Below are 14,577 nucleotides of genomic sequence, written 5' to 3' on the forward strand. Positions count from 1 at the left end.
ATGCATCAAATAAATTAACATCATCTAAACATGATACCCAAGCATTCTAATAAAAGCATAATCACAAGAAATCATACTCAGGAACTTGAAGCATCAAGTGAAAACATCCAGCAATGGTCACACTAGGATAAAAGACCATCTTTGTACACTAGTCCCTCATAGTGATGTAGGTAGCGACACCTCCCAACCATGTGATAGGTGTAGGTCCACACCCATCATGCTGATGGAGATAATGATCCAACCACAAATACATAGAAAGCACAACATCCAAAGTTAACACTAATGCTAGATAGTATGATGACTGAAGCCAAGAACATAGACAATGCATAAACTATAGGTCCTAGTCAGACACTCAATGGGCTCCCTAGTAGGGGCTAACATCATGGAGAGTCACTTGGCATCAACAATCCCAAGGTCAGATCATGCATTTAAACTCCTTAACAGAGGGCCCTACACATACATTTTATTATCTTAAGTTTTATTATCAGTCACACATTTTCTCTAAATCACTTGATTAAAACTTCCTCTGCCAACCCCATGGGACAAGGTCACCAAGCTATGAGATAGAAGCCCCCTCCATATGCTACCCTACCCTACCCATGCTCATCCAATGATGAGTGCATGTAGGCATGCAAATCCACAACCCAACCCAACCCCAATGATCATAACATTCAGAAGTACCATGAAAGGTTGGGCCTCACAAGTCACCTAACAAATGTGCATGCATGTAATCATGTGTGGCACACCACCATCACAAAGATTATAACACAAGGACTAGACAAGAACACAAGCAAAATATCACTCAACTGAAAACAACTTGAGAGGACGGATTCTCCACGAATCTTCAAAGAACAATAAAATCTTACATCATGAAATCACTCAACTGGCCTCAATTCAAGAGTATAGATTCTACATGAATCCCAATGATGCAACAAGACCAAACATCATGAACTCACTCAGCCAACCTTAATCTAGGATAATGGATTCTATGTGAATCCTAGTGTCCATGAAATAAGAACAAAGGTCCAAAAGAAATTATAACAACAGGCATAAAATCACTCAACCGAACATGATGTTGGAAATACAGATGTGGCACACATCTCAATGCAAAAATAAAAGTGCAATAAGGTCTTATCAACATCTAAATAGGTAATCTAGGTCCACGACCCAACTCATGCCAAGAAAAGTCAAGAAAATAAGGTGACACGCAAAATGAGGTAAAAACCCCAAATTTAAGAAAACTTTGAAATTAAAATCCATTTGGCCTTTGGGTACAAAAACCCCAAAAATCCAAAAATAATTAACTTTAGACACTGTATACAGAAATGACCAACATAATGGCACAAAACCCCAAACCCTTATCCCAAAAAAAAAAGGAGATGCTCATACACACCCAACTGGGTAGAGCCAACATACATAAATGGAGGGGAACACTAGTTCTCAACCTCCTAACAAATTACTACCAAAAATAGAAGCTAAAATGGAGTAGAAACAATAAAACAAGAGAGCCCTGCCTCATAGCCAAAAGGGAAAAATGTTAGTCTCAGAATAGTTTTGACGTTTGAGTGCCAACACACTTAACCACTTTCTACATTGGAGAGGAGCACACTATGTATGTTGAGCCACAACATGTGCCGAGTTAGGAAATCCAACAAGTGTCAAATGATCTTCAGGTGCCGAGTGAAGATCAGGTGTCGAGTGAAGAACAAGTGCTGAGTGACTTCAGGTGTTGAGCATGATATAGGAGCCAAGTGATATGTAAGTACTGAGTCACAAACAATGCTAAGAAAAACAAAAATGCAACAAGAGCTGAGTAAGCCAGTTTGTTATATGTGTCAAGCATCAGGAATCAGTAAGTGCCGAGTAACATAGAATGCACAACTGAGTTTGTAACTTCACTAATTCAGATGTAAACCATTTTCATGGCTGACATATGATGAATCTCAAAGGATTAAAATGATAAGATCGAATCTTTTCTATTTCTTATGCAATCTATATGCAGCCAATAAGAAAAATGGAGAAGGCATGCAACCAACAACAAAAGTGCAAGGAATGAGCAAGAAATAGAGATTCAATATGGATCATAGATCCACATCTAACCCTAAGTCTTTGAATTTCTTTATAAGGAAGATGAAATCTCATTGAATCAAGGTGATGGAAAAAGGAGTGTATGGGAAAATATGCTGGAGTTCAAAGAAAAGAGTAAAAAGACTTAGAGGAAGAGAGCAGCAATTATATATTCAGTTGATCAAAAAAAAGAAAGGGATACAAATGAGTATCAGATCTCAGAGGATCAAGATCAGAGTAAGCAGATCAAGTGCCTGTATTCAGTAATCAAAAGATTGTAAGCTTTCAGGTTTATTATGCCTAATACTCTCTAGCCATTGTATTAGAAAGGAAATCCTATGTTGATAGGTTAGCTTAACAGCTATTTTGTAGATCCTTTAAAGAGGTGATCAAATCCTCTAATAGGGTAACACTTCATGTCAAGTGTTTGTAAATCTTTTAACTAGGTCACTATTGACATAGTGTAAAGCCTTTAATAGGGCAAGCCTTTAATAGGGCAGACCATCAGAAGTGGTCAAACATTATTACTGCAGTGATTTTGTGGGTATCATCCCCACCTCAGTTTTACCTTCTTATTCTTGGAGGGTTTCTGGGTTACCAAAATCTCAAGTGTTATGTGGTGATGTATGTATGTTTCTCATGATTGCTTAATGTTTATATGCATGCATGTTCATTTCAATAATATGTTATTAAAGGTTTAAAAATAGAAAAAGCTAGTACTTCTGATTCACCCCCCCTCTCTGAAGCATTCTTTCCATTAATTCATTCCAAAAATTGGTATCTGAGTTGAGTTCTCTCAAAAAGAAGCCTAACAGCTTGGAGGAAAAGATCTAAAGATGGAAGTTTTCAAACTTGGAAAGATCATTGAGAACCAAGTGATAGATGTGCATCTCGCTCTACACAAGGTAGAAGAAGCTAGAGTGGAATTAAGAAAATCCTTGAAAAGAAGGAAAGAGATAGCCATAGCTGAAAATATATAAACTACAGGGAGATTGATACCACAAAAGTGTTTTCCAATGGAGACACTAAAGAGTTTGATGTAGCAATAGCAGAACTGATGGAGAAAAACAAAGTTCAAGCAGAAGAGATAAGATCTCTCAAGATGGAACATGAATCTCAGGCCATAATGTTATGTGAAATCACTGAACAAAAGAAAAGAGTAGTTGAGGATAGAGTCATGATGAAAGATGACAAAAGGAATCTTGCAAAAAAACTTGAAGAAAAATATACTTAATTAATAAGGATCTCAAACATGCATATGGATACACTTGCCCAAATGATGAACCTTCATCATGAACTCAATATGAAAGATATTGAGATCTGTACTTTGAAGATGCAGAATGAACAACTACAAAATGAACTAAATAGAGAAAAAGAGATAGCAGAGAATCTCAACAAGTCAAGTGAAGCCATCAAGTACTTTGAACAGTTGATGAAATTCCCAAGATCAGCCTATGATACATCAGGACTTGGATACAACAGCACTGAAGTTGGTGAATCATCAAAAAGTGGCAAGCAAAGAAGTGACAAAGGTAAGGATTCTAAACCCACTTGTCATTACTATAATAAAAAGGGGCATACAGCAAATGTTTGTAGGAGTAGAAGAATCAATCAGCCAAACACACCCAAAAACAAGGGTTACTATCACAAGTGCAACATGCAAGGACATATGACACAAAATTGCAGGTCCAAAGCCACAAGGACACAAAGATTTGATGGACATTGTCATAATTGTAAGAAGTATGGACATAGAGAATTTGAATGCAAATCAAAGCATATATGGACATCAAATCAACTAGCAAAAACAAAAGGTAATGAAAGTCACTACCATTGGGACTATAACACTAGGTATAGCTGTCATTATTGCCAAGAATATGGACATATACCCTAGAACTGTATAAGAACACATTTCAAGGGGAACTATAAAAGATGGTTGAACCAAACCACATGTTTCAGTTGCTTGAAAACTGGTCATATTAGCAGAAATTGTCCTACAAGGTCAAAGGCACCCAAGACTGAAGTAAATAAGGGAAAAGAAAAGATTGATGAAGAAGACATCAGATCAAACATGAAGAAGAGATGGTAGAAAAAGAATGAATCAAGCACATCCAATGAAAGGGTTACTTCACCCACAAGGTCAAGTGATCATTTCTCATCCAATTAATCACAAGATGAGCCTTCGGGGCTGATACATATAAGGAAGTTTCATAAATCAGCCCTGAACCATGAAGAAGCAATGCAAAGTATAAATTTGCATGAGACAAGATGCCAAGACAAAATTTTAAATGATTATGGCGAGCTATCTTTGGATGCCGAGTAAACTTCTAGTGGATGTTGAGTTCCTAGTAGCAAATGAGTTAATAACTAATTCCGAGTTAAATAACTCCAATGGAAGCTGAGTAAAGTGGAAATATAGTGTAAGCCGAGTAATGTTAAAATCCTTCAGAAGCCAAGTGGGCAGTTGAGCATTTAATGTAATGGAAATAGGGTATATTATCACGATTTTAATCATTCTTCCTCATTGTGATCAAGAAGCAAAGAAGAGAAAGAGAGTGGAGTGACTTCATAGTAGAGAATCTAGTATTCCAAGAATATTCCAACATCTTACAACATGTTTTCATCAATCTTGAGGTATTTTCATTTGTGCCGAGCTACATAGTTTCATATTTCTGTGTAAAGAAAACCCTAGTTTGTACAAATGGCTTTGAGCTCTAAGAAAACCCAATACAAAGAGTCGTTTGAAGTCTAGCTAGTATCTAATGAGGTTAAGCAGCCTAATTTTCATCCTATCCCTAAAGTTGCATACAAGAACGATCCTATCGGAGCCCTTTCTCACATACCCTCAAAAGTTGTAATGGTTTAGGATGTAAGAGGATGCTATAATTATAAGATAGGAGCCATAGGAGATATGAAAATAAGGAAAGCCTATGAGAAGTTGTGTGTAGATGGAGTTTTGAAAGATGAAGAAAAAATTATTGAAAGGAAGAGTTTAACATGAGTTTTGAGCTTTCACACCGTATTTAAGACAGAATGGATTAGACTTGTGTCAAGCAGAATTCATGATGGTAGTTTGTGGTTAGAAGATGTTCCCACCAAAATCATGAAAAGAATCATTCATGGGGAAATTGGATATCCTACCCTAGATCAGTTCAAGACCTTGAGAAGTGAATCCAAGGATGTTATTGAGAAACACATAGGTGCCCAGTGGAATAAAAGAGGAATGACAATTCACACCATTCAAGATCCTCTTGTTGAATTTGTTGTTAGAGTTATTGCTCATAAATTCTATCAATCCAGTAGACTTAATAGTGTGCCATGTATTGCAGTAGATGTAGGCTACAAATTGGTGAAAAAGGATCATACTTATGATCTTGCAGAACTACAACTTCAACAAATTAATGAAAACCTAGCAGCTATAAGAAGGGCAAAGGGTGCCCAATGCAAATTTGGAGTAATTTTGGTTTGTGTATTCTTTTATGTTCAGAATGAATTTCCCTCTTTTGGAAAACTTACATGGAGAAATGATAGAACTATCATAGCCCAAATTAATGAATATATAGAACAAATGGGAAACAATTTTGACACACTGATGACAAGCTATATTGAGGATTTCAAAAAATCCATGAAGCAAAGGGTAAGAATACCAGTTTCCTTAGTGGAAAAACATACTAATGATATATGCTTCTTAGTTTATGTTGATTTCACCTATATTCAAGTAGCAGTTCCAAGGGTGAGATGGCTAAGGCCATTTGGTTATAAGATCAACATAGATGAAGCATCTGCAGCACTAACTGCATTATTGGCAGAAGAGATAGATAAGAGTTCCCCACACTTTAGCACTAAATGAGTTAATAACTAATGCCGAGTTAAATAACTCCAATGGAAGCTGAGTAAAGTGGAAATATAGTGTAAGCCGAGTAATGTTAAAATCCTTCAGAAGCCAAGTGGGCAGTTGAGCATTTAATGTAATGGAAATAGGGTATATTATCACGATTTTAATCATTCTTCCTCATTGTGATCAAGAAGCAAAGAAGAGAAAGAGAGTGGAGTGACTTCATAGTAGAGAATCTAGTATTCCAAGAATATTCCAACATCTTACAACATGTTTTCATCAATCTTGAGGTATTTTCATTTGTGCCAAGCTACGCAGTTTCATATTTCTGTGTAAAGAAAACCCTAGTTTGTACAAATGGCTTTGAGCTCTAAGAAAACCCAATACAAAGAGTTGTTTGAAGTCTAGCTAGTATCTAATGAGGTTAAGCAGCCTAATTTTCATCCTATCCCTAAAGTTACATACAAGAAAGATCCTATTGGAGCCCTTTCTCACATACCCTCGAAAGTTGTAATGGTTTAGGATGTAAGAGGATGCTATAATTATAAGATAGGAGCCATAGGAGATATGAAAATAAGGAAAGCCTATGAGAAGTTGTGTGTAGATGGAGTTTTGAAAGATGAAGAAAAAATTATTGAAAGGAAGAGTTTAACATGAGTTTTGAGCTTTCACACCGTATTTAAGACAGAATGGATTAGACTTGTGTCAAGCAGAATTCATGATGGTAGTCTGTGGTTAGAAGATGTTCCCACCAAAATCATGAAAAGAATCATTCATGGGGAAATTGGATATCCTACCCTAGATCAGTTCAAGACCTTGAGAAGTGAATCCAAGGATGTTATTGAGAAACACACAGGTGCCCAGTGGAATAAAAGAGGAATGACAATTCACACCATTCAAGATCCTCTTGTTGAATTTGTTGTTAGAGTTATTGCTCATAAATTCTATCAATCCAGTAGACTCAATAGTGTGCCATGTATTGCAGTAGATGTAGGCTACAAATTGGTGAAAAAGGATCATACTTATGATCTTGCAGAACTACAACTTCAAAAAATTAATGGAAACCTAGCAGCTATAAGAAGGGCAAAGGGTGCCCAATGCAAATTTGGAGTAATTTTGGTTTGTGTATTCTTTTATGTTCAGAATGAATTTCCCTCTTTTGGAAAACTTACATGGAGAAATGATAGAACTATCATAGCCCAAATTAATGAATATATAGAACAAATGGGAAACAATTTTGACACACTGATGACAAGCTATATTGAGGATTTCAAAAAATCCATGAAGCAAAGGGTAAGAATACCAGTTTCCTTAGTGGAAAAACATACTAATGATATATGCTTCTTAGTTTATGTTGATTTCACCTATATTCAAGTAGCAGTTCCAAGGGTGAGATGGCTAAGGCCATTTGGTTATAAGATCAACATAGATGAAGCATCTGCAGCACTAACTGGATTATTGGCAGAAGAGATAGATAAGAGTTCCCCACACTTTGGCACTTATGATGTGGTAAGGTCAAAGGTGAATATGGAGTTAAAAACTACCTCCACAATGAAGAAGAAAGATAAATTGGTGAAGAAAATTAAGAAAAAATTTGGTGAAGGAATTAAGGCTGAAGCAGAAGAAGAAGAAGAAGATGATGATGATGATGATGATGATGTTGAGGATGAACAAGAGCAAGGCCAAATGGAATTAACTCAAGGCCTAGGTGAAGACAAGGAGGAAGGTGCTAAGGAAGAAGAAGTTGAGGAAGCACAAACCCAAGCCAAGCCAAAGAAAAGAAAGGCAATAGTACAGCCTCCAGCCCAGCCCAAAACAAAGAAGGGTGCTAAGCCAACTCAAGCCAAGCCAAAAATATCAGTCACAAGGGCTACCACAAGGGAATCTTCACAAAAATCCAAGGAACAAATCAAAGAGAAGAAGAAGGCTATTGAACAGACTGGTGAAGTGCAAAAAAGAAGAAGAAAATATGTAGCACAACCAGATTCTGATGAGGAGGAAAAAACAAAGTCAGAAAATATCAGCCAATTCAAAGTGGTAAGTCATCCTCCAAATAGCCTTAGATAAAATGTGTTAAAATATTAAGAATGTAGACTTTACGAATTTGAAAAGCATTGACTTCAACAAGATCATTAAAGAAGAGAAAAACAAAATAGAAGAATCACTATATGCCATGATGGCAAAATTCAAGACTACACCTCTAGAGCTAGACAATACCATGCCTAGAGAATTATATGAGATAATTGAAAACAAATGGCATCATTTTCTGAAAATTGAAAAGGAGATAAGAGAATCTACCTTAGCTCAAGTGATGCCTGACCTAACAAGAGGTCAAATAACAAAGGCTAATAAGAAATATAGTGGCAATTTCACACCAAAGTATAGAGCCTTTGATATCTTATAAAACAAGATTAAAAATGTAGTCAATAAGTCAACAAAAATATGGAAATTGATATATGGCTTGACTACTATCAAATATGGTGAAGAAGATCCCCTTGAGGGACAAAACATAGAACATGAAGAGCCTAGTGAGAAAGAGGAGGAAGAAGTAAGGAACATAGAAAAAGGAGAAGAAAAGAAGAAGGAAGAAGAAAAGAAAGAAGAAGAGGAGAAGAAGGAAGAAGAAAAGAAAGAAGAAGAAGAGAAGAAGGAAGAAGAAAAGAAAGAAGAAGAGGAGAAACAAATAGAGGAGGAGGAGAGACAAAAACAAGATGAAATGGCAACAGCTGAGCAAAGGTAGCAACAAGACCAGAGTGTGCAAGGCACACAATTGCCACCTTCTACCTTCTAGCTCTCCTCATGTACCCATCACACTTGTAGAAAATATAACTATACAGTATATTCTTGACACTTTTTCTTAGAACATCAATCCTTTAATTGTAGAGGATCTCAAAAGAATCCTTGACCAATTCACACAACAAGAAAAATTATGTACAGATCCAGTATTGGTCAATGTGGATGAATTACAAAAATTAGTAGAAAACACAGTTAGAGATAAGGTGAATCCACAAGAACCACCTTCCATCATCTCTATAGCTACTTGTGGTCAACTTCAAATGCAAATAATTGTTTCATCAGGAATAGTTGACACCATAGTACAGAAGCCAAGTGTAGAAGGAGACAAAGAAGTAGAACAAACAGGATAGACTATTACATCTGATCCTACAGCACAAACACAAGGTGCACTTCCTAAAATTACTATAATTGATCAAGGTAGTAGATAGCATGAGGATAAAATAGAGGAAACCCCTAAAGAGCAGGAGGCAATATAGATATTGATTAATTTGCCTACCTTGGGAACTCCTTCAAAATAGCTAAGCACTGATGCAATGCCACTACAAATATCAGCACCAAGATCAAGCACTACAAAAGTTGCAAGGTTACTTCACTATGGAGACCCTGAATTAGATGAGGAGATATTCATACCAAGTTATGACTCAAAAACAATAAGCATTAATCAAAGAAATGAGGTGCAGGAAGCATTGAATAGAAGAAAGAGGTAGGAGATACTCAGGAAGGAGTATATACAAAAGAAAACATTACATGAGATTAAGGACATCTTTTTGGATGCCTTTAGTTTGCAGTCACCAGATGAGTCAAAGCATATAATAGAGCAATTATCAGATATTGTTGACCAAGTGACAAATGAAGACCAAGAAACAAATGTAAAACTTATGGAATGGTCTGAAAGGAAATTTCAAGGAAAAGTAAATGAGAAAATATCTAGTAAAATTGCACTTTCCCAAGTTGAATTCACAAAAATGTTTGACAAAGTAAAAAAGGTACTTGAGAATATATTCTTATTGTACAACAAGTTGTGTGACTTTTTATACTTCACACAGGGGACAAGCCAAAGAATAATGAGCCTGGAGAGAAATCTGAAGATTTCAAGCACACAACTACCCCAAGGTCCAGCTCAAAGTGAGAAGCACTTTAATGAAATGCTTCACACTCAGAAAGAAGTAGCTATGTTAACAGTAGAAGAGGCCACCATCAAGGAAAAATTGATATAGCTCCAATCCTCCATTACTCCACATTTGGAAGTACTCCATAAAGAACAGGTCTATGCAGAAACTAGTCTCAAGAAAGATCCTAATCTTTCTACTTTAGATGGACTTGTTCACCTTGTTGCAGAGACTACCATCCAACACAAGTCATTGGAAATTGCTTTGCATAATTGGGATGCAGCTCTCGGGATGATTATGGAGGTAAATAGCACATTTTTGGCAAAATATGGTCTTAACCCTTAAAAATCTTTGACATAAGTGTCAAAAAGGGGGAGATATTATAAGTTGATGAATGGGGGAGACAAGATAAAAAGGGGAGCATGATATACAGTATAAAATTTTGGTTACAAAGATAGTGCAGATAATGGCACAATCAACTCAGGGGGAGTTACAATAATTTTGGGGTATATATCGTAAGTTACAAAACTTTGACCAAGGTTTTAAAACCTCTATATATATACCAAGTAGATTAGTAAATGTACTCATAAGGTTAGATAAATAATGCTTAGTTAAGTGTTTTTGTCACTCATGTCAAAGGGGGAGATTGTTAGTCTCAGAATGGTTTTGACATTTGAGTTCTAACACACTTAACTACTTTCTGCATTGGAGCCAAGAACACTATGTATGTCGAGCCACAACATGTACCGAGTCAAGAAATCCAACAAGTGCCGAGTGATCTTTAGGTGCCGAACAGCCTTCAGGTGTTGAGTGAAGATCAAGTGCCGAGTGAAGAACAAGTGTCGAGTGACTTTAGGTGTCGAGCATGATATAGGAGCCAAGTGATATTTAAGTACTAAGTCACAAACGATGCCGAGAAAAATAGAAATGTAACAGGAGTTGAGTAAGCCAGTTTGTTATATGTGTTGAGCATCAAGAATCAGTATGTGCCAAGTAACACAAAATGCACATATGAGTTTTTAACTTCACTAATTTATATGTAAACCATTTTAATGGCTGGCATATGACAAATCTTGAAGGATTAAAATGATAAGATCAAATCTTTTGTATTTCCTATGCAATCTACATGCAGCCAATAAAAAAAATGGAGAAGGCATGCAACCAATAACAAAAGGGCAAGGAATGACTAAGAAATAGAGATTCAATATGGATCATAGATCCACATCTAACCCTAACTCTTTGAATGTATTTATAAGGAAGAAGAAATCTCATTGAATCAAGGTGATGGAAAAAGGAGTGTATGGGAAAATATACTAGAGTTCAGAGAAAAGAGTAAAAAGACTTAGAGGAAGAGAGTACTGGTGAAATATTCAGTTGATCAGAACAAAGCAAGGGATACAAACAAGTATCAAATCTCAGAGGATCAAGATCAAAGTAAGCAGATCAAGTGTCTGTATTCAGCAATCAAAGGATTGTAAGCTTTCAAGTTTATTATGCCTAATACTCTCTAGCCATTGTATTAGAAAGGAAACCCTATGTTGATAGGTTAGCTTAGTAGCTATTTTGTAGATCCTTTAAAGAGGTGATCAAATCCTTTAACAGGGTAACACTTCATGTAAAGTGTTTGTAAATCCTTTAACTAGGTCACTATTGACACAGTGTAAAGCCTTTAATAGGGTAGGCCTTTAATAGGGCAGACCATCAGAAGTGGTCAAACATTATTGCTACAGTGATTTTGTGGGTATCATCCCCACCCAGTTTTACCTTCTTATTCCTAGAGGGTTTCTGGGTTACCAAAATCTCAAGTGTTATGTGGTCATGTATGTATGTTTCTCATGATTGCTTAATGTTTATATGCATGCATGTTCATTTCAATAATATGTTATTAAGGGTTTAAAAATAGAAAAAGCTAGTACTTTTGATTCACCCCTCCCCCCTCTCAGAAGCATTCTTTCCATTAAGTCATTCCAACACAAAATTGAAATCTAAGCCATAAAATAAAAAGCATGTAGAAGTGGCCAAAAATCATGGCAATCTAAGGTCTCCCTGAGCTCATGACAATCCCAAGCCCGTAGCTCCTACAATGAACAAAGCAGTAAATCCTCATGAAGAGGATTTTGGGTTTTACCCTCCAACTTTCTAATTCAAAAGTTAGAAGTGGGGAATTAATTTTCTTTTCGGATATTTATTCACTTTTTCAGTGAATAATCGATTAGGAAAAATAACTAGCCAACCTAGTTAAACCCTGAGTTGACCCAAATGAAAAATAGGCTATTCCTAGAAAATAGGAATTCATCTATGAAAAAGCTACCCAAAATTAAAATTAAATCAATTAAAAGCCTGAAAACCCAAAAACACATAAATTTTCTTAACAACTTTTGCAATGATGCAAACCTCTAAATGCATAGACAAACTCACTAGTCTAATCACATAATGCAAATGAGTTTAAATTTAATAATCACTAAAAGGTTTATTTAAATAATTAAAATGAGGATACGTCAACCAAATAAGAATGACATTGGTAAACTATATATTGTTGAATCACTAACTCCATGTGCCACTACTAGGGATATAAATCCTACACACTAAACAACATGATCAAGTGCAATTGCATACAATAACATAGCCAAAGCAATAAATGCATTAAATCACCTAATTTAACCATTTATTTAATTATACTAAAATAATCTATTTACATCACTCATGTTAGCATAAAGCATAACAACATAGGAATGAAGTAAATAACCATAACATTAAATCCATCACATAACATAATCAAAGATATGTCTAAATATTGGATAATCGGATATCATCATAAAACACACAATCATCTCAAAATGGCATCATCACACAAATATGATCAACTGAGCAGCATAGTAGTCTAACATTTATGGTACTAAAATCAAGGTATAACATTTGACCCTTAGGTCATCTCAAATGTAAAATATAATATTAGTAACAATTATCTCTCAAATCAAAATATAACAAAGTAAATATTTGCAACACAAACCAATGAATCCATCATGGAAAGCCCATTTCTAATTATTTAAGAATTTAATAATGGTTATTAACACAACAAGAAAATGCACTTAAAAAACATAAGCGAACACGGTCATAATCATGACTAATTGCTACTATAGGAACCTAGTCCAACGTAGCATGGTAAAAGTACATAGTGCAATCTCTGCACACATCTCAGGATAATCATAGAATAACATCATGATGCCACATCAATCCTAGTAACTACTAGCACAACCTTAGTGAACCAAAAATCACATCATAATCTCAAAAATCAGCCAAAGCATAATCAAAGAAACTAACATAGATCATAAATCCAAACACCTCAATGGTGTAGGCCACTCATGGTCACAATCATGATCCCTTCTCAAGGAGATATCAACAAGGTTGAATCCTTCAGGATGACTTACAAAAGTCAAATGGGAGAGGCACTACATGAAGACCATCATGTGTGCATCCCACTATAGGGAAATATTGGATGTCATGTTCTTGTACATATATTACAATCACTTCCTTCAAACTCAACTAAGATGCACCCATGGAATTGTTCAGGTGAATCCCACTTCCCATGGAAGCTGAGGCCTGTTGTTGCACATATGTTGTTGCTACTTGTGTTGCTGAAGTGCCTCAAATTGATGCTACTTTTTCACTCTAAGATAGCTTACATTCTCTCTAGCCCCATGTTGTTCCATAGTCATGCCCTCTACATCTTGATTTATCATTTCAATTGCTATATTTAGCTAGCTTCTTATCCTATCATTAGTAAGAAGCTAGGGGTGAAATAGTTCTTTCCACCCTAAAAACCACTTTGTTACTTCATTAAAATCAGGCCAATGATAGAAAACCTGCTACCACTTTTTAAAAAATTTTGCCTCCAACATCGTAGGCATATGATGAATGGGAATAGCACATGCACAAGCCATAAGCCAGTTAAATTGGTCTATTTATTGATTAGATGGGTATTGAAGTTAATTTGGGCATCACTATAGAGATCTTGTGGATTGTGGATTATGGATTATAAATAAAAAGGAAAAGGAAATATGATATTTATCATTTCCCATTTGTATGTTTCTAAACAGAGAGGTCTTGGCACAACATAAACACAATAAAACTCACTCAATGGGTTATTTTTCCCTTGTGATTTATGTATCTTGTTGTTGTACCCTTGTGATCTATGTATATGTATGTGTAATCACCTAAAAATGGTCATCTAGACTATTAGCCCCCTTCTCAGCATTTTGGCTAAATTAATTTAATCATTTACTTAGACCAAATTGCTAATAATCAATTTATTTGATTATAACCTATAGTTTGACTATGCTATCCTAAGTTCATTATTTGATTAAAAGAACATGTCCCCTTTTAATTAAATAAAAGACCCCATTCTTCTAACCCACTTAAAGTGCACACATAAAGTCTTTTTTCTATTTTGCAATTAAAAGAAAAGGCTTTGTGACTTTTGTCTTATATGACAAGTCAACTTATATTCTATTGGTTGATTTGTGTGTGCACATGGATCACTCCTATTTTCGAATTCAACCGTTGATCATCCACCATCTTCATCTTGATCTCCACCGTCCGTACATCTTTAAAAGGGAGAGAGCTTTCCCCCTCAAAGGATCCATCTTTTGAATATTGTTATGCTGCAGGTTTTCTAACAAGTTTCTTTGGAGCTTTGTGGAGAACTTCTCTTCCTTGTCTACATTCTCTCATCCATGGCATTTTAGCTTAGATTCATGTTGCATGTTAGTTTAG

The sequence above is a fragment of the Cupressus sempervirens genome, chromosome 7 (assembly GCF_028749045.1).
Source record: "Cupressus sempervirens isolate cs-2001-9-10 chromosome 7, ASM2874904v1, whole genome shotgun sequence".
Classification (NCBI taxonomy): Eukaryota; Viridiplantae; Streptophyta; class Pinopsida; order Cupressales; family Cupressaceae; genus Cupressus; species Cupressus sempervirens.